The sequence below is a fragment of the Nestor notabilis genome, unplaced genomic scaffold (assembly GCF_000696875.1).
Source record: "Nestor notabilis isolate BGI_N333 unplaced genomic scaffold, ASM69687v1 scaffold32567, whole genome shotgun sequence".
In the NCBI taxonomy this organism is placed as follows: Eukaryota; Metazoa; Chordata; class Aves; order Psittaciformes; family Psittacidae; genus Nestor; species Nestor notabilis.
Window position 1 is genome coordinate 424 of NW_009936565.1, and position 19,578 is coordinate 20,001.

Here is a 19,578-nt window from a genome sequence, read left to right on the forward strand (position 1 = left end):
ATGGATGGCGGGGAGGGGGGCGGATCAAAGCAAGAAATATGGTTTATTCGGTATCAGGGAACTTAGAGGCAAATCAACTAACGTGTGTGTGTGTGTTCACAGAGCTGCCTTGGGCCAAGCAGGGAAATCTGGTGGGGAAAAAAGTGGGATTTTTTTTCCAAGCAGCTGCTTAGGAGAGTGCTTAAGTCAGATGTCACTTAAAATTGAGTCCTTCCCTTAATTGTGGCCTTCAGGGAGTTGGGTTAATGTGGATGGTAAAAGGAAGCTTTATGCAAGTTTGAGACGGAGATTTTTGTTTGAAGAGGTTCAGTTTTTCCTGGTTTCAGACAGTAACCACGAGTTGTCTTCCACTTTTGGAACGGAAAGAGGGAGTGTCTTCCTCCAAAAGTCTGTAAGGAGCTTGTTGGACCTTCCTACATCTATTTTCATGTTGTTACATGCTTCACATGCTTGCCTTTAGTAGCTGACTCTTGCCTGGTGTGCTCTTAGTCTGTTTTTCTTTGTGCATGTATGATGTGTGGTGTGAAGTTCAGTCATGTTTTCCATCTTAAGATTTTTCAAATCCCTCTCCTGTCCTTGGTGGCCTGCCTATCTCCCAGAGCTGATGGAGTCTGGACTTTGCTTTCCCAGGAAGGTCTGCTTTTATTAAAGGGTGGGGTTTTGTTGTTCTTTGATAGTGGAAATATTTTCTAATAGTGCCTGAAAAATCTGAACTTGTATGCAGTTAAGCAGCCATCCACAGATGAGGAGGTGTGTGACATGGCAGTTTTGCTTTATTTATTTACATATTTTTCCTCTGTGCTTGTGGGATAGCCCGCATCCTCCACATGCGTATTTTGGGGGCGTTGGCCTGTCTAGAGGCTTAGATCTATGAAAGCAAGTGAGAAGGCATTACGTTCCTCTTCTCAGAATAATCACCCTCACAGATCTATATTTGGAACTAGTTCTTTTAATACCAGCAGTAAGAGAAACTGGTCGCTCATATGTACCTTAATCTGTAGTGCTGTCTGAATCCTGAATGATAACTGCAAGCCACATTCCACATGGTTTCATTTTGGCTAATGATGTGGTATGTCCTGTTGTTTGTAGTTGGAAACATGTTTCTTGACCTGAATAATAGCCCAGAAAGTTAGAAAGGAAAAAGTAGAACAGTGATTGTGAAGATGCGGGGGCGAGTTAAGAACCGAAAGACACTACAACATTGACTTCTTTAAAAGAAAGGTTGTCTACTTTTGAATTCATACACCCAATGCTTGGCAATTTCATGATGTGAACTCCACCCTTTCTTAACTCAAACCATTAGCAACACAAGATCCATTATAGAAAAGTGATGCAAGAGCAAAGGCCCTTTCTTAACTATTAGAGGTTAAATAATTATTTACTCTTCAGACTCTGTAATTAGCATACTATCATATTCTCCTGCCCCCTCCAGCGCTTTCATTCAGTTACCCTGTTGTTGAGATGGCTGTCTGGCTGATAGAGTGGGTTTTTTTTTCCCTTGCTTATGTGAGAAAAGGTAACAGCTGAAGTGAAACAAGAATGCAGCACATTAGATCTGAGCATCTGTAGAGTTGGATAGGTTTGTTAAAGTATTATGCATGTGAAGTATTCTCTCATTTGTTAATAAGTGCCACAGCTGAAGCTCTAGAGAGACTTGGGTTATATTTAGCCTAATTGCAAGGCAACACCTTTGTAAAATAGGTAATGAAGTCTGATAAAACCTTGAGTGCATTTCTGACAAGCTGCCTGCAGGCTGGCTGGGGGCAGGTCACTGCTGCTGTGCCACCCTGCTTAGGTGGCTTTTGTCAAGTTACAGGATTGCTTTGTGCCTCAGTTTCGCCACCTGTAAACAGGTAGTGGTGATCCTGCCTTCTTCTTGTATGTCCTTGGGGTCTGTTGCTGTGGGGTGTTGCATGTGAGCCTAGTGATGTCCTTTTGGCGATGGCAGCATCTTACATATGTTAGTGTAGCATTTGCACAGTGCTTCATGTGGTTTGACCTGCCCTTTATTTCTCCTCTTTGTCTTTTCCTCCTGCATTTTAAATTTAGAATCGATCTCAAAGGGCTTTCTTCCTTTCCTGTTTTCCCTCATTACTATTTTTTTGTTTTGTCCTGTAGAATAACTTTCCTCTATTTCTTCTGTCCCTCCATGTTTGTTTTTCCCTTGTATCCTGCGTGTTCTTTCTGCTAGTCATTTCTTTTGTTCACCCGTGCCTTCCTCTTGCTGGTCTTGTCTGTCTTTAGAGCGGCATTTTCTCTCTTCTCCATCCGCTGGGATTTCCTTTTCACCTGACTCATCCCCTCGGTACATCCCCACTCAGTCACGTTCTCCTTGCGCTTCTGTTCCAGGAACCCAGCCAGCAGGGGAGGGGACCGCCTGCGCGTCCCCTCTCGAGGCAGACCCACTGAAGTCATGGCTCCCTTCCCACTCGCCTACCGCATCCCACAGCGCCTAGGCGGGGCGGGGGGGGCGGAGGATTTGGGCAAAGACTGCCTGCATGGGCGCGTCGAGGAGCCCGTTATTCCCTGCTCCCCTTTCTCCCTGCCCGGCTTTTGCAGCAGGGCCGGGAGGTTTCCTGCTTCCTCCCACGTGCTGGGGAGGCGGCGAGGGGCCAGTTGGCCAACTGGAATGTTGGCAGGAAACCTCCCGGCCCCGCTGCAAAAGCCCCTGGACGGGGCGCTGTCGCCTCCAGAGCGGTTGCGCCGGAGCAGCCGGTTGCTGCAGGGAGGCGCGGCAGCGGGGGCGGCAGCAGCAGTGAGAGTAGGGAAATGAGATGGGTGACTCCAGGCAAGGTGAACGATTTCAGAACAGGAAGGGGGGGAGCGTTTTCACATCTGCAGTCTGCTTCCACTTCAGCGTCCTTACTGTAATTACCACTGCGCTAGCTAGTCCTGCAGGCAAGCAGAGAGGATCTCTGTGCTGAGCTGTATGTTTAAGATCTAATCGTGCTCCTCTACTTGGAGCTTCTGTGGTAAATGCTCTTGCTCAAGCACAATGAGGGAAAGGAAAACCTATGGTGAAGTTCCCTTTTCTAGTTGGTTTTCCACCAACGGCACAAAGGAAAAATGACAAAACCCCAAATCCTCCTTTCTTATATAATTAGTTAATTGTTATTCTGTTTTAACTTCTTTTGATGGAATAATTATGTCAGTGTTTATACAGTCCTGAGGGTTTGATGTGCTGAGCTTTGGTTGTTTGGTTTTTTTGGTGTTTTTTTTTTTTAATCGGTTAATTTTTATTTTTTTTTCCCAATAGACATTCAAGCCCTTGGTTGGAAAAAGTGTGTACAATTCAATTACTGCAGTAGAATTCCTTGTGGACAAACAGCTGGATTTTGTAACTGAAGATAGTGCCTTTCAGCCCTATCAGGTAAGAAATGCATTATTGTATAAGTACTTTACATTTAGCTTAGTTAAAATCCATGTATTTATTATTTTTAAGTGCATTTTGCAGTCAAGTTCTGTTACGGGAACAATTTCCTATTGATTATTGGCAGAGATTATTGCTCATTTTGTGAAAGATGATATCCCATACTATGCCTGATTCTCGTGAATCTGATCATGTCAAGGATTATTGTGGGACTGATGTTATTGAGCCACCTTTAAGTAAAATACCTGACCCCTTTAAAGGTTAAGCAGTACCATTAATTGTAGAGCAGATGAAAGATAGTATCCTCCCTTCTGAAGCTGGGCTTTCATTTCTAGGTCTTTGCAGTAATTCAGTGGTATCTGACTTACTGGGGGTTTTTTTGAGAAGGAATAGGAGAAAATGTAAATTTTTACAAAGGAAAAAAAAGACCTTTTGCTGTTGTTTCTAAACATGCTAAAATTTCCAGTAGCCTTTATGTTAATGCCTTTTTCATTAATTAGAAACATGTTAATATATTAGTGTGTGTATTTAAAGAACAAGAGATTATTTCCCTCCCTCCCCCCCCCTCTTCAGAAGGAGGTTTAAAAATCTTTTCTCTTACAAATAGAAAAGCATTTGATACATTTCAACTTGTGCTGAAACTGATTGCAACTTGAATAGCCATAAATTCTTTCTTATGGCTTGGATGGTGTGCTGCGGTGATACAGAAATAGTACTTTGAGACTTGGAATAACAGATGGCCCTGAATAAATGCTATGTAATTTTGTCCTGACACCCCTTCTTCCCTTCTGCTTCACGAAGATGTTTTTTTTTTTTTTCTCAATACCAAATATAGAGCTAGAAAAAGAGAAGCGACTGAGAGAGAATCCTGGGGAAAGGAGAGGGAGGTTCAGTTTGTGGAAGGGCTGGTGCTCTTGTGTGTCTGTGGTGGGGAAGCCAAACAAGTTCAACGCTTTTTGTCAGGGTGAGGTTACATGTTGTGACTCGAGGTGCTCAAACAGCTTGGCTCTACTGCAAAGGACAGTTCCCACTGTTGGACCCCACACTAAGTGTCTTCAGCCTTTAAACCAGCACAACCTTGATTTTTAAAAACGGAGGTGGGAGAAGGCTTGTGATGTTAGTGAGCTGAGCGGGATTAGCCCAGGGTGCAGCAAGTGCTGTGGCTTCCTCTAGGGAGGGGGTTAGGATGATGCAACGCAGAGTGGGATATCCTCCTTTGGCAGCAGCGACCTCTTAAATCAGCTGAGCTGTGAAGTGTAAATTCACCCTCAGAGTCCAGCTGCAATCTTCCAGATTCATTTTACAAAGCAAATACTTGTGCTAGCGTCTGTCCTTTGCCTGAAATTTATCAAGATCATGTCTCTGATAACATTCATTCCAGTAACAGTAATCAATCTCTTTTTGGCAATCTCCTTTTGGCTCCTTGCAAGATGAGCTGAGTAAAACAAATTGAATGTATGAGAAGGACTGCCTTTTGTAAAACAATCCTGTTGCCAGACCTGGATGGCAGTAATGTAGCTGTGCTATATGCATTTTAGGTCCTTCATTCACTTCAAGGAGTATTTACTGATATAGTATTAGACATAGAAGCACCTTAGTTTGGGAGGCACCTACAAATTGAAGGTGTCATTTTTGAAAATGTGTCATGTGAACAGCTGGCCTTGTGGTATCTTAGTAGATAAGACTTTAACAGCATTAGCACTTCAGTTTTAAAGGAGATGTTGACCAAAATCTGGTACAAAGCAGTAGCTTAAGAAAAATAGTTCCAGATATAAGCTTGGTCTCCCTAACTCTTGGCCTCCATTTTTGAGATGTCGAGAGCAACTTTGTGTGAGATCAGGTTGTTTCCCCCTCTCATAGACCAAACAAGTACTTATTAAAGCCTGAGATGGAAACTAGTGTTCTGTATTGATCAAAGTAATTTGGTGACAAGAGAGACCTGAATTGTCTGTTGGTTTTAACATTAGAAGGTTGCTGACAAAGATTCCTTTAAAGTACTAAGGCATCCAAAGTTTGCATCTTAACTGGATACTGCTCACATATTGAATGTAGAAACATAATAAAGTTGAGCTCACTGACGAATAGTGCAAAGATTTCTTTATTTGAAGGGTTATAAGAAGTTTTAGAAATACCTTATGTAGACATGTCTTTGCCAGGGCTAGCAGTTTCTCATTGCAAAATTTTACAAGTTAGTTGTACAGATAAGAGCTTTACTGAGTGGCAATGTCCTTAAGAGAACAGAAATAATTTCTTAAACATGCTGACTGAATTATGTACCGGCAGTGTGTTAAATGGAAATACTAACCTGATCGTTTTAAGACTGTTTTCTCCTGAAAGATGCCTGAAGTGGGAGGATTGTCTCCATTCGCTTTGTTTGTTATTTTTTGTTAATGCTGGAAATCACATTCCTAGCCTTCGCTCACTTACTGTAAGGTAGTTTTTATGTGTAGCTTTTTTTTCTTGAAAGTCTTCCTTTTCTTTGCCAACATAACAGGTCCTAGATAAATTTTTTATAAACTTCCTGTGAAAATCTGCTTTTCTAAAAAGAAAAAAAAAATGTTCTTTTTGCTCCCTTGTTTGGTCTGGAATAGAGCTAACCTGCTCTAGAGCAGAAGACAGAACTAAGGAACCATTCTTTGCAGAGATGAGTTAACTTTGAGTGTTTCTAAATGTGTTTAGTTTTTGGTGTAAGCTCTCATGGCTGCACATTTTCAATGTGAAGTCCTTAGAGACCATGGTGATCTAAACACTTTTTTAACTGCATTTTGCTGTTAGTGTCTAAAAGTCCAGTACCTTTCTGCCAAAACAAAGAAAGATTGAATCTGTGTGGGAAGACTCAATTTCACTTCAGATACAATTCCTAACTCCTGAGTAATTTTTCCATTGTTGCATATACTTGTAATACTAGTAATGAGCAGCAGACGAGCATTTGGTATGAATTCTGCTCAGATCAGTTCTCATCAAAAAACGAAGTGCTGTTTAGCATAACTATTGGGCTAAAGGGCTTCATGAATTAGGTGGTGCTGTCGTTTAAAGGTGACAGCTGCTCAAGGCAAAGAAAAGGGCACACTTGGCATCCTTTTAGTCTTGGCAGGAAAAACAAAGTTTGAATAGGCAAAGAACTAAATTACTGTCGTTACCAGAAATGGTTCTTCTAGAACAAGAGTAAAGAGACTTTGGCAGGACTTGCTGGAGAATCGTGAACCATGGATTCCCATGCCGTATCTGCTCTTTGCATAAACAAACATGTTTCAATTGTTAAGAGATTCAACAACCTTCACAAGAGCTAGATGAATATCGTTATTAAAAGTAGGGTTGGGAGCTGCGCACTGTATGAGCCTTTTCCCATTTTTCATCACAAGGTTTTCTATAGCAAGTATTACACTTGTCAGTAAGTTTATTCTTTACAGATAAATGTTACCTGATTTTACTTTTCCCTTTCATGTGTACTGCTTTGAGTCCTGCCCTTCTCTGTAAAAATTCCTTGGATCCTCTATGTGTGGTACCTGAAACATCAGTCTACAACTTGTTTCCGGTGGCTTTTATCTCTCTTGCTTCATAGAGGATACGACCGGTGTTATTCTCACCATGGAACTTGTGTGTGACTGAGAGTGACTCATTCATTAATCTGGGATGGTCAGACCGTTTAGTCATATAGTTCTTTTTATGGCGCTGACAAGAGGATCTTGAGGGTAAAGGAGATAGGAACATTTGCCATGGTACTTTGCAGTGAAATGAAAATTCTGTTCCTTTGCAGGAAATGATAGACATAAAATTTACAGCATGCGTTTTCTATGTCAGATTAGTATCTGTAGAAAATGTAGTCTTGAAATGGGATGTGTAAGTCAAATCCTTAATATTTTTCTACTTTGCATTCACAATATATTATGCGTATTTTGTAAATAAAAATTGACAAATGTAATGGGGTTTATAGTGACTCTTGTTATAGACTGAAAATGAACACACTTTCAAATACATCTGTTATAAAATATTTTAAGCAAAGCTACAGTAAGCCTACACAAATACAGCTGTGACCTAAATCAAATAATTAGAACTGAAATGGTTTCTGTAAGAACAAGTTACTTGTACTATTATGAGAGCTCTGTGTCTGTTACGATACATGTAGTAAGTTAAGCAGCAGCAAAACTGATCATGCCTTAATTTGATAAAGCATTGTAGTTTACTTGAAGGACTATAGATGGGGATGTAAAGCGTTAAGGCTCAGCATATGGTACATGTGACCTCATCAGTGTGATGTTTTTGTCTGGGTGGTGATTGTCAGTACCGGTCACGGGCACTATTGGGCTGAAGTATGTGATTCTGCTGTTACTGGCTGAAGCAGCTGGAGTCAACTGCATTATATTTTAGACAAGCAAATAAAGAATAACAAAGTGTTTTATGTTGTGTTTTTCCATTATAAAATACTTCTGGAAAGTGTATTTATTTCCACTTTATGGAAAGACCCAGAAAGACTCCGCTTTCCCCAAGCAGACAGTGAATTTCAGCTGTGTCTCTGGGTCAGGCAGGCCAGGGTGCATGATAGATTATATATTTGGAAATACATACACAATACATAACATGCATATTATTTCATGTGTGTGTGATAATATATTCCAAAGGATTTGTGAGCATACAGCACTGGAACAAATGTGCACAACTGAGACAGGGCAAAGAATTCGAATTTTCCTTCACAATCATGAAACTGTGAAGAGAGTGTTTAACCACTTGAGGAAGGAAGTGGAAGGGTGCCTGCAGTCTTCAAAAAGTCCTCCTGCATATTAGATTTTAAAAAAATAAAAATAAAAATCCCTCTAGGAATGGATCAAAACCACACTCAGTTCTTCTCTATTCACATTCTCTTTTGGAACAACTTTTTAAAGACAAGGCTGACTGCTTTAGTGTTTCAGAATGGTAAGGTCTGTCGTCTACCTCTTTGCTGAAGATTGCAGATTTCAAAGATACTTGCAAAGATGGGGCACTGAGAAATCCTCTGTGGGAGGTGTTAAATGCAGCATGTGTACTTTGCTCTCTTTCTAAACATGCATTGCATGTCTGAGATCTGACAGGTCAAATGTCTAACACACCTTAAGATTGTCGAAGTAATAATAATAAACTTTCTCACTGATCATGAAATAGTTACCTCAGATTAACAATCTAATACTACGCTAATCTTACTTGATCTATTAGAAATTCAAGTTCTATATGCCATGAAGTAAGGCTTGAGAAAAGAGCATTGTCCAACTCTGATACTCCCATTTTCTGTTTGTTATGGGCAGACATTGGGCATTTCAGGCCTGGATGCCTTTGGGCTTCATCACTTGTTTGCTCGTGAAGAGCAAGCTGATTGTGTAGCAGGGCTTGTGTAGTAGTGACATGTGCCCATAAAAAATATTTATAAATATCTTGAAACAGGGATAAATATTATTTTTCTGCTGTACTTTAAGCACCCCAAAATCATACGTGCAGTCATCGTTCAGACTTCTCTTACTTTAAACTTAAAGCTTAAAAATAGTGACTGCAGCTGAAAATTGCTTTTCCCATAAACTTCTACCTCCAGTGATTGGGTGGGCAGGAGTTTTCGGGTTGGTCCCACCCTTTGAGGTTGACAGAAGCAGCTCGGGAACTCCTGGTGAGTGCCAGCTGGTGTCCGTGGCCGTCTTGTGCTCCCCTCCCGCTTTCATTTCCTCCGCGGGTGACAGAGGCGCACACAACTTTCTGCATCTTTAACTCTTCTCGGAATCATATTTAAGAGCTGCCTGTTCTTTCCCATGTCTCTTGTGTCTGGACCACCCATAAGCAGTCCAGCTGGCTTCTCTGGCAGTGTCATAAAGAGTGATGGTCTAAACAGCCTGTTACCGACACATCTATGTTTACGTGTATGGTTCCAGCATGAGGGGAAGCAAAAGGCTACGTCCAGCTAGAAGTGGGTCAGATGACTCATACCAGTGCTTGCTCACAGCTACACTTGTGGGACAGAAGGAGTTTTATCGGAATGCTCATGGAGAGGGAGGAGGGATTGGCATGCTCCTTCTGTAAAGTCAGAGGGAGATGCACATCATCTCTCCCAAGCCTGTATTTGTGTCTCTCTTTGAGAAAGAGCTGCTATCCATGAGGACTTTGTCTTTACTCTCAAAATAAGTGGAATAAAATTGTACCTTTCCGTTCTACCTTGATTTTTTTAAGAAATAAAGGCTTTAGTTACTTTTTTGAATCTCTCCACAAGGTTTGAGGCACGAGTGGAGTTCTTCCAGATCTGACAAGCCTTAGGCAAATCAGCAGCATGGAGGGGAGGCCATCAGTCAGCAGGTGGGTGACATAGTTGCCACAAATAGTGTAGCTCTTCCAGCTAGTAGGAGGGAGTTCATGTGGAACTGCTGAAGGCTGTGGGAAGGTAGGTGAGGAGGAAGGGGAAGGAGTTGTGAGGTCCAGTGGAGGTAGGTCAAATCCATAGGACAACAGGTTTCCTTCCACTGTTGTAGAGGAACTTGCTTTAGTCTTCCTGCAACTTTTTGAAAATCATGGTCATTTAAATGGTTTGACCACAATTCTACTGTAGGAGGTAGTGTTAAAATAAATAATTTATAAGTCAGCATTCAAAACAGACGGAACAAAACTTGTTTCTTCTTTGAAGGTGAAGATTGAATCATTTTCACTGAAGTATCTTAGTACTTCTCAAAAACAGTCTTGGGATTACTGAACTGACAATTCATCCAGGGTAAAACCCCACAGTCATTGTATGGGAGTGCTTATCCAGGAAAAGAGTAGGCTTTCCTGCCTTTCAGGTAGAGGGGGAAACTGAGTTTCATTGAAATGTGTTCTTAACAGAAACAAGCTTCAGCTTAACATGATAGACACAATAGCTCGTTTAATGAAGTGCTCATGGGTTTGTTTGCTTTTGTTCCTTCCTGTGATACAATATTGCTTTGTTCAGGGCTGCTACTTTAACTTATTCCTACAAAATATATTTTTGAAATTACACCTAATAGAAGTACTAACTTGTAATCTAGTGTTTAGTGAGAACTGCTCCACAGTCTCCAACAAGCTACACAGTTAGAGTTTGAGAGCTGTAGCGGTTCCTAGGTGTGTATATGGCATTCCTTTTCCAGGCCAAACATCTGGGGAGAAACTCAAGTGATTTTATCCAAACTTAAATTTTTTAGAATTAGAAAAAAGTAGAAATCTTGCTGTTTTCTTAGGCATTGGAATAACATTACTGATAAAAAGTGCAGTATGTGTTTTGAGATAGAGGTCTTGATATAGAGTGCATTTCCTGATCAACCTTAATTTCTTTTTAGCAGTAAACTACGTAATTAAATATACTTAAAGTTTTTTTCACTACCATTATTTGTAAATATTGCTCCTCCCCCTTCAATCTAGCAAACATTTCCTGTCTTTTGAATGGAATTCAAATAAACTATTCCTGGTTTTCCCTTGTATCCCTCTCTTCTTGTATATGTCTGCCAGCATTACAGGGAGTAGTATTTTAGTGTGTTTTTACTGACCAAGTGAGGTTGGTGCACAGTAATTTCTGTGCATCTCACAAATTATTCTGTGTTTTATGATTTTAGTTGTGAATTTTAAGAATGCAGTTTAGAAATTATGTTTCAGCCATAGAGGCTGGGGTTTTTACCCAGTGTGGATGTTTTCTTCCTTTTTGCTATCTTTTCACCACTCTATGCCACTTTGGTATACAGGATGCGTAAGACTTGGTGGCTAATGTATGGTGCTTGACAGGCTGAGGCTTCTCCCCCTACCCCTAAGTGATGTAGTTCAGTCTTGAGTTGTGTTTTCAGTAGGAATTTTTTGTTTCTGTGTGCTAGTAGATTTATCGATTGAAAAACACTGCAGAATAGATGAGCACAGTGTCAATTTTAAACACTGAATGACTTTCCTAAGTTTACCCCAAGGAGCTTATTGCAGCAACAACTGTAATGTCCCTGTTTCCTGATGAGCAAATGCTTCTTTCCTCTTCGCAAGACCATTATTCATCTGTTCTATAAAAGGCACAGCCACTGCTTTCTCTGGAGTTGTTGAGAACTGTGGTGTTAATCCAAATATGATATACATCCCAGCTGGTCAGACCTCTTATTATTTATAGGGAAAATTCCTAAAATGGCTCCAGCAGGTCAGAACAGCACTCTTAACAGGAAAAAAAAAAGCAGCATACAATAATGGCTGCATTGCTTCTGATACTGTCTTGGAGCAGAGGCAGCATTTCCACATTTGCACAGTGATGGGCTCACTGTCGTATGCCTAGTCAGACAGTTGGAGGGGCTCTTCGCTGTATCCCCAAGACAGAAGTTTATTCTTCTGAAGAAAATTGTGCAAGAAAAATGTGCTAATTGTTTTTCCAGCCCACATGTATTGCTTCTGTGCACTACTGCCTTAAATCCCATTTAGAAATTAACTTTGAGAAGTTCTGTGCAAAAACAGATACTTGTTTAAACCATGAGAGAAACATAGTTTATTCTGAACTACTTTCATATTATTGGCATGTGGGCCAACAATCTAAGAAACATGTTTTCAAACAAACCCTGGAAAACCACTTGAAAATAAACCATTAGTGTAATAGTAATTAAGTGGACCAAACTCCATTGAAGCTGGCTTTCAAGAATGTTTTGAAGATATCTGATGTATTCTTTCTTCTTGACAAAAGAACTGGTTAAGATATTTTTATTGTTGGGAAGGATTTGTGTTCTGCCTGTAATCCTCATGAGTTATAGGGACAAAGGAGCTGCAAAGTATTATGTTCCCAGAGCTCCTCTTTGGTAAATAGGGTTGAGGATATTTGCAGAAGGGACTGCGTAGCTCCGTGGCTGCTGGTAATCTGAGTTGGTGGTAGTTCAGATTACAGGGCAGAGAGTCATTCACAAGAGTGAGATACTGTGATGCACATTTCTAAGAGGTGGTGTTGATTCTAGGAGCTGTTGTCAGTCTGCCATGTATTGGATAGTGGTTTACAATTTTCTTCTGCAGATTTGAATTGAGAGACCTTTAGTCTTAAATACAGTAAGCTCTTAGTTATCAGTAGCCTTGTCAAAGAACACTGTTGCTGAGTAATGCAACTGATAAAAGAGTTGATGGAGGTAACTACAATGAGGTAAGAGATGAACTATCCGGTCTGACATTTTTTTGTGGTGGCGGTGAACAGCTTTCCAGCTCTGCTAGTTGAAGCTGCTGCAAGTAATTTCTGCTGTCGCTGATGAAAGGAGAATGGGTCTTCTGTAAAATGATCAGTCTTTGAGCAAGAACTGATTTCTTGGCGTGACTTCTGGGGGCACTCGACTGCCTTTCTAGCAGCACACTAGTACAGACAACTGGTAACCAACGGAATGTACTTTTTTTTTTTTTTTTTTTGCTTAAAGTCACCTCCATCCATTCAGCGTGTCCTTCAGCTGCTGTGTTCTGGGGAGTCATTAGATACCTTCTGAAAGCTGTTCACAATTCACAGGGTGTCTGGGTCTCAGTTTAAAAGATTTTTCTCCAATCTACTGAGCTACTACTCTCCTTGTTAGCATCAAATTCACTCTGCTAATTGCTTGCTTCAGGGAAATGTCTGCACTTTGAGGTTTCTTTTTCCCATAGTGGCATTATGTTGCTTGGTAAGTGACTCAAAGGCTTTTTCCAGTATCACCATATGACTTGGAAGTACTGACTGAGTGGGGTAGGGCCTGTACTCCTTCCTGTTTCTCCTAGGACTAGATAAAACAAAATGCAAAATTAGGACAAAGTTGCATATTGCTGAGATGGTGGTGATAAAGGTAAGGAGCCTGCAGTGAGGAAGGGGAAGGAAATGGGATACGGTGGAAAACAAAAGAAAAGCAAATGTATGGCTGTGTCATCAAAATGAGGGAGGTGGACATGGAGCAGTGCTATTCACTTGACTTTCATTCGTTTGCATATGGAGAATGTAAGTAGTACAAATGGTCACCACAGTGCTCTCCAGTGGAAACTGAGAGCCCACTAGGTTTGTCCGTAGGAGCTGCTTGTTCGGAGAAGTCCTTAGATCAGATGCTAAAAGGTATGTTTGACACTCCAAGAGATTTTGCTTTTCTCACTCAGATTGTCCCAGCTGCTTGAAGAGAGGGTGACATAACCCATAAGGGTCATATATATATATATATTTTATCTCTATTTTTAAATGCAAAATTATCGTAGAAGTCAGCAGAGCAGGTTTTAAAAAGATTGTTTTGTGACAATGTCTGCCTGGCCCAGGCTTGGTTTTGCTTGTCCATTTGTGGCTGCTTGCTTCCCTGCTGCATGCTCATTCTGTATGCTGCTCTTGTTTCCCTTCTGTCTTTCCATACTAGATTCTCATTTACAGATACAGGAATGGTGAGGTGACTTGTGAAAAGCAAGTTTTCCAGCATGCCAATTTCACCCGAGACATTGCTAGTCTTACAGGAAGGGAAATAGCTCCGTTTTTGTGTTTGTGAGTTGAAATCAGGGAGAATATTAGACCACAAGACAGGGTTTTTTCCCCTGTATATTTATGTTTCTAACTTTAATATGTTTTCCGTAGGATAACCTTTAGTATTTTAAATTGAAGTAACTCACAGCCCTATTCTTAGGGGTGTGAGTTGTTCTTCCACAGAACTGAACTAACCTGTGCAGTGATGCTTCTTCAAGCCCCAGATCATGACTTGGAGAATCGTATGCAGCTCTGCTTACCTGATTCTCAAACATGATAATTAAATTAAAACTTTAAAATCAGTGTCAACTCCTTAATTGTTGAACAGGTGAAATAAGGAAGGAAATAGGAGTGTGTGAGAAGTATTAGGCATAGGAAAGAGTGGGGAACAAAATACAAATTGTTGATAGTTTTTCCTGTGAGATGTTAAGCTTACTGACAGTTGGAAAATGACTAAATTTTTAGTCTTCATTTTTTCTCCCCTGTGGTTATACCTTTCTACTTACAGAAACAGTTGGTACTGCCACACACTGAAAATAACCCTTAATCTTAAGTTTATAGTCCAAAATATATCTATAAACATTTGTCCTTGTCAGAACAATGCATTCAGACCCCTTGCTGGGAAGGGATTCATTATCCCTGTTGTCTTGCTTGGCCTCTATGCCTAGGGAGAGCGTCCCTGCCCGTCCCTGCTTTTCCCTGTGTGGCGTGCCTCTGCGCACGTGTGAGCAGGGCTGACCTCAGCTCGACTTTGTTTCTGGTTTAGGGGTCAGGGTTGTGCCTTCAAGCTTGACTTAACTGGTTCAGATGTAGCCCAGCAGCTGCCGGGTTTGAATGAGGTAAATTGTGACTGTGCGCTCAGAACAGCAGAAAATAGGTCAAGTGTGGGTTGGGTTTACACAGAAAGCGCTAGCGTCGCCTGGTAAGCCTAAGCCTCTTCTCTCAGCTCAGACAAAGCTGTTTAAGGTAACCTGGGAAGTTAGGATCTCCCAAAAAACTTTCTAGCCTCCTGTAGCCACAGTATTTCTCGCTGATGTTGCCTTTCATGAGAAGCCTGGGGCGGGAGAGAGGTTGCACAGTTGCAGGGGCACATTGTGGGTTGGGTCACTGTTTGGCCTGGAGCAGTCCCCTCTGGAAAAGCGTTTCTCTGCTGGCTTCTGTGGAGTTGCACAGCCCCACAGCCTTCAGTGCCTCGCTGACCTCCTGCCCCACCAGCTGCAGTGGCATGGCAGCTGGGGTAGCCTTTCACTTGTCAGAAAGGAGTAAGAAATATGCTGTTTGTCAGTGGTTTATGCATGTGTATGTGTCTTTGAAGCAATAGAAGATCTGTATATTTTAGTCTTGGCTAAATTTGGTGATTTGCCTGTAGGGTTTTGATGTGGTCTCTGTGGCATTGGCAGTACGTGCCCATTAATACTTTTGGGGGTGTCAGTTGCTGACAATTTTTCTGTGGTTTAGTTAGATTCTCATCTTTTGCCACTGGAAAAAAGTGTTGTAGCATGGCAGAGATACACTATCAATTAATAGGTGATGTTCTTGCTAAGATCTTTGGTATTCTGCCTATCCAGATCTTATGTCACTGTTCTGTTTCATGCATTGTTTTGGGTTTTTTTCCCCTACTCATTCCGATGTCAGGCAGGCCAATATTAAGATTGAAGGTTTGTTGAAAAGGTATCATCAGTGAAAGAGATTACAGATCAGTGATACAATCAGATATGTCAGGTAACACAATCAGTGAAAGAGAAAAGAGGAAGAAAAAAGAAATGGATGGTTAGTTATCAAGGAATGAAAATAAGGAGAAAATTATACTGACCTTTTAAGTGAGAGTAAAAATAATCATTTATGTGTTTGAGGCTGGGTGCAGGTAAGGTATTTAATTTTTTTTTTTTAGTGGGAGCAAGTAGTCTTCTGAATGATGGCATTAGAGGTCTAGTGTAAATTCTGAGCAGTCTAGTTTTCAAAACAAATACTTTCTGCTGCCTCTGTTCTCTGAAGACTGTTGTGACAATCAGTTGGCATGTGTTGACTTACCTTGTTCCTTGTTTTTCAGAGTGGAATTTGAAATTTAATTTCTATGCAGCTGGAGTTCCATGCAGTTGTAAAAATGATTTGGTGGAACAAAAAAAGCAGGAAAAGGGGGCTCTCTTAGTCTTTTATAGAAACTGATTTCAAAATACTCATGAAACAAGAAGAAAATTGAAGGTTCAAGCTTTTGGTACATTGATCTCTGAAATTTTCATTTGCACTGTTTTAATTTAAATGTGGTCCCTCTACCATTAAAGTACTAACAAAATGCTTATTTCTCTGTGCAGCGCATGCTATGTAAATACTGTAAACAAGACTCTCAAGTCAGTTATGTACTAGTTTTCATTTAATTTATGTCCTAAATTTTCAGAAAACCTCTAAGCAGCCAGAGGAAGCTATAGTTAATTAAGCCACAGATGGTGAGGACTAATGTGGTGTTGACCTTTGCGAGGACTGCAAAATCTGCTTAGTCTTTCCCTGTAAAACACTAGCTGAAATGAGTTCCTACTGATATTAAAAAGATGTCCTTGATGCATTGAAGCCAAATGCAGAGACACCATGGCCAAGGAGGGCACTTTCCCAAATAAATGCTTGCAGGTTCCTCATGTATGGCATGTGGTATGTGGAAGCTTGGTCTTCCAGGCTCTGATTTAAGCCTTGGTAGTGCCAAAAGCCACTCTTTTTCCAGGACTGGTTTTCCTGGAATGCATATTGTCGGTTCTTCTTCACTGAAAATGGAAAGTTGACAGCTGACTGGAGTTTCTGCACCCTCCTATAAGCAGCATGCAGGCTGGGTGATGGGGTATAGGAGCGGCTGCTTGAATCCACTTCTTAGTTGTAGTTCTGTGCTCCAGGGTTTCATCTTCTGATTTAATGAAGTCGCTACCTCTCAAGTTTGTGAAGAATGACTTGGAGAAGTATTGTAAAATTCTGGGGAAACAACTTGTTTCATTAGTTCAAGTGTTGTTAGGAAGGTAGAGAGCTGTGGAAATTTGCACGCATTCCCTTCACAGGCATGCCCAGCTGCCCAAAATGGAAAAGGAGCTTGTGGTCATTTCAGCCTTTCAGAAGGCTCTTTGTATGGTCTTCGGGCAACATGCAGGTTTGGCTCATCCAAGGATGCCTCTTAGCATCATGGACAGTATTTTGTTAGCACATGGGGCTTGACTAGGAGAACTCTGTATGTATTTGGATTTTGACTTGTTTTTCTGTGGGTGCTGTCTTTAAAATTCCAAGGAATTTCAAAGTATTATAAGTGATCTGCACTTGTTCAGCTGTGGCTTTGAATGATAAATTATGTTTGTCCTAATGAGCTCTCTGAAAACACTTCTGAACAAAGATCACTTTCTCATTAGAGCAGCGTGGTACCTTAACCTAATGGTATGGTCTATACTTTCCAACCTGCTCTATCATTTTGCACCAGAAGAAAGAACAGATACCCTTATAAAACACTGGATCACTTAATTATTTGGAAAAAAATTCATTCTTTGTCCTTGTTAGGAATTCCTAGGTGTTGAGTAAGTCCCCAGCAGGTGGGAATTACCACCTAGAGAGACATGTACCTGACTCAAGTATTGTTTTGGTAATTAAACAGAAAATCTACTTCAATTCCTTTTTTGGTCTGTAGTGAAGGAAGAGTAGCACAAAGATCTAAAAAAACTTGACATTGTTGGTAAGCTTTTGATAGTCTCATTATTTCATGTGACTGTCTTCCAGAAGGGCAGGAAGGATTATCTTGACCATATCTTTCTAGCCCATATTCCTTTTGTCTTTTTCCCACTGTTGCATATAGTCATTTGTGGAGCAAGGGGCACTGCCATATGAAGTATGGTAAGAGCTTCCTACAGTAGATTTGAAGAAGAAAATTGCAGTCTCGTTTATTTGCATTCCGATTTGCATTTCATAAGGATTTCGAACCAGCATTAACATCCTCCTGAAAGAGGTATTCCAGGACTGGTGGAAAAACTAGTCTAGGAGAGGGTACTGTGCTCTACTTTTGTGAGTAAAACTACTTTCAAATGAGGAAAAGACTAGAGGGAAATCCTGCAGGGCATTTAAATCTTCTGTGTTAGTCTGCCAATCTTGCTACTTTGACCTAGAAGGAGAAAGCCTAGTTGTCAGGGTTCAAATCTGTAGACAGAGTTGTTTCTTGAGCAATATAAACACAGGGTAAGGGAAAAGCCTGGGCTTTGCAGGCGTCTGTTTTCAGTGCTAAAACGGGAGAGACTGCGAGTCATCACCCTTGCTTGTTACCTCGTCTCCCTGTTTTTGCCAGAATTTTTGCCAGGTGTGTGCTAAACCAGTGTGCGAAAGGCCATTACCTTTATAGTTTAATACATTATGCAATTAATTTCCTGGATTTTAGATGTTCGGATTTAAGATTAATAGCGGAAAAGGGTCAGTCATGGCACACACATTTTTTCATAGATATATGTAATATGTACACAAAAGAACAGTTTCTGAGAGTTCAGGAACCTGTGGGTGGTTTTGGTATCTTGATACTGAGCTTGAGATGTCAGTTACAATTTGCTTTGCTGTACTGATTTCTATTGAGCTATGTATTACATGTTTATGTCTAGAAGCAGAATACTTTTTTGTTGGTTTTGTTTTTTTTTTTACAGCGATTGATGGTAAATGTTGTATTTCATGTGTTTATTTAGAAAACCCTAATATCTTTGATATCCTTTACATAATCACAGTCATAACAGCGTGCAGTTTGTGTGTTGGATCTTTGACTTCACTTGTGCCTTTTTGTAGCTCGTCTTTGAGTAAATTTAAGAATAATAGGTCTGACTCTATAGTACCTAATTGATATGTCTAGTCTTAAAATGAAAATACAAATTTTCTTAGCTGGGACTTGAGGAATTACTCGAAATGTACAAGATCTGCATGTTAACTGCATTTTTAAGTCAGCCAGACTACCACTGTTGCAGTGCTTCAGTCTGTTGCTTAGATCTAATGCTTGTGGATCTGAGAGGGGAAATTTTTGGTACAGAAATCTCATACAGCTGCTGTGAAAGAGGGTGGAAAAGAAGGACAGATGAATGAACATCACACAGCTCCACTGCCTGGGTCTGTTGGGTTCCCTGGCAAATCATTCTCTCTTTCCACTGGTGTTGTTGGTTCTGTATGTAGGATTGATGCAAAAATAGATTTGCACAGGAAAATAGAACAGCTAATACCCGTTTTAGATCGCTTCATTGCTAGTCTGCCATCTTGGAATAAGTTGTAGTGTTGACCCTCATGTGCCTCTGATGATGCTAGCAACATACTTATGTGGTTGTTGTTTGTAACCTGGTGATAGAGGTCTTGCTGATCTTTCCCGTTACTTCTACTTTGTTGTACTTTACACGTATTAAAAAGATAATGTTGGCCATTCCTTTTGATTCCGAGGCCATATCATTTTCAAAAGCATAAGGCGAGAGAGCAATTTTCTCTAATAACTGAAGCATTGATCCATTCTCCATAATGGAGCACAGCAAATATTCAAGTGTCAGGAAGTGAATTCTGAATCTGAAATAGATGTCCTGTGATCAGTTGGTTAGCAGGAATAAGCTCATCCAGATGAACAGAGAAATTGCTCATGTCATTTGAGAGCCTGCAAGCAGTGCACCATTCCCTCTGTTGCTTGTGTCTTTGTATTCTGTGGCTGGAGCTCTTCATAGTAATTGTGAAACATCAAGGAACTTGTTGGAGATCAAGGAAAGAAATTGCTTGATCTCAGCTGCAGTACTGATAAAACATTTTACATTTTGTATGTGGAGAACCGCTC

At 40.6% G+C, this 19,578-nt stretch overlaps 1 protein-coding gene across 1 annotated transcript in view; it reads left to right on the forward strand.

The window, feature by feature from the left end:
* The first annotated feature begins 3,262 nt into the window (after positions 1 to 3,262).
* JMJD1C (jumonji domain containing 1C) overlaps positions 3,263 to 19,578 on the forward strand; it is a 56,668-nt gene continuing 40,352 nt past the window's right edge. Inside the window, exon 1 of the mRNA XM_010018407.1 lies at positions 3,263 to 3,370. The gene's annotated coding sequence lies outside the window, so the exon portion shown is untranslated. The remainder of the gene's footprint in view (positions 3,371 to 19,578) is intronic.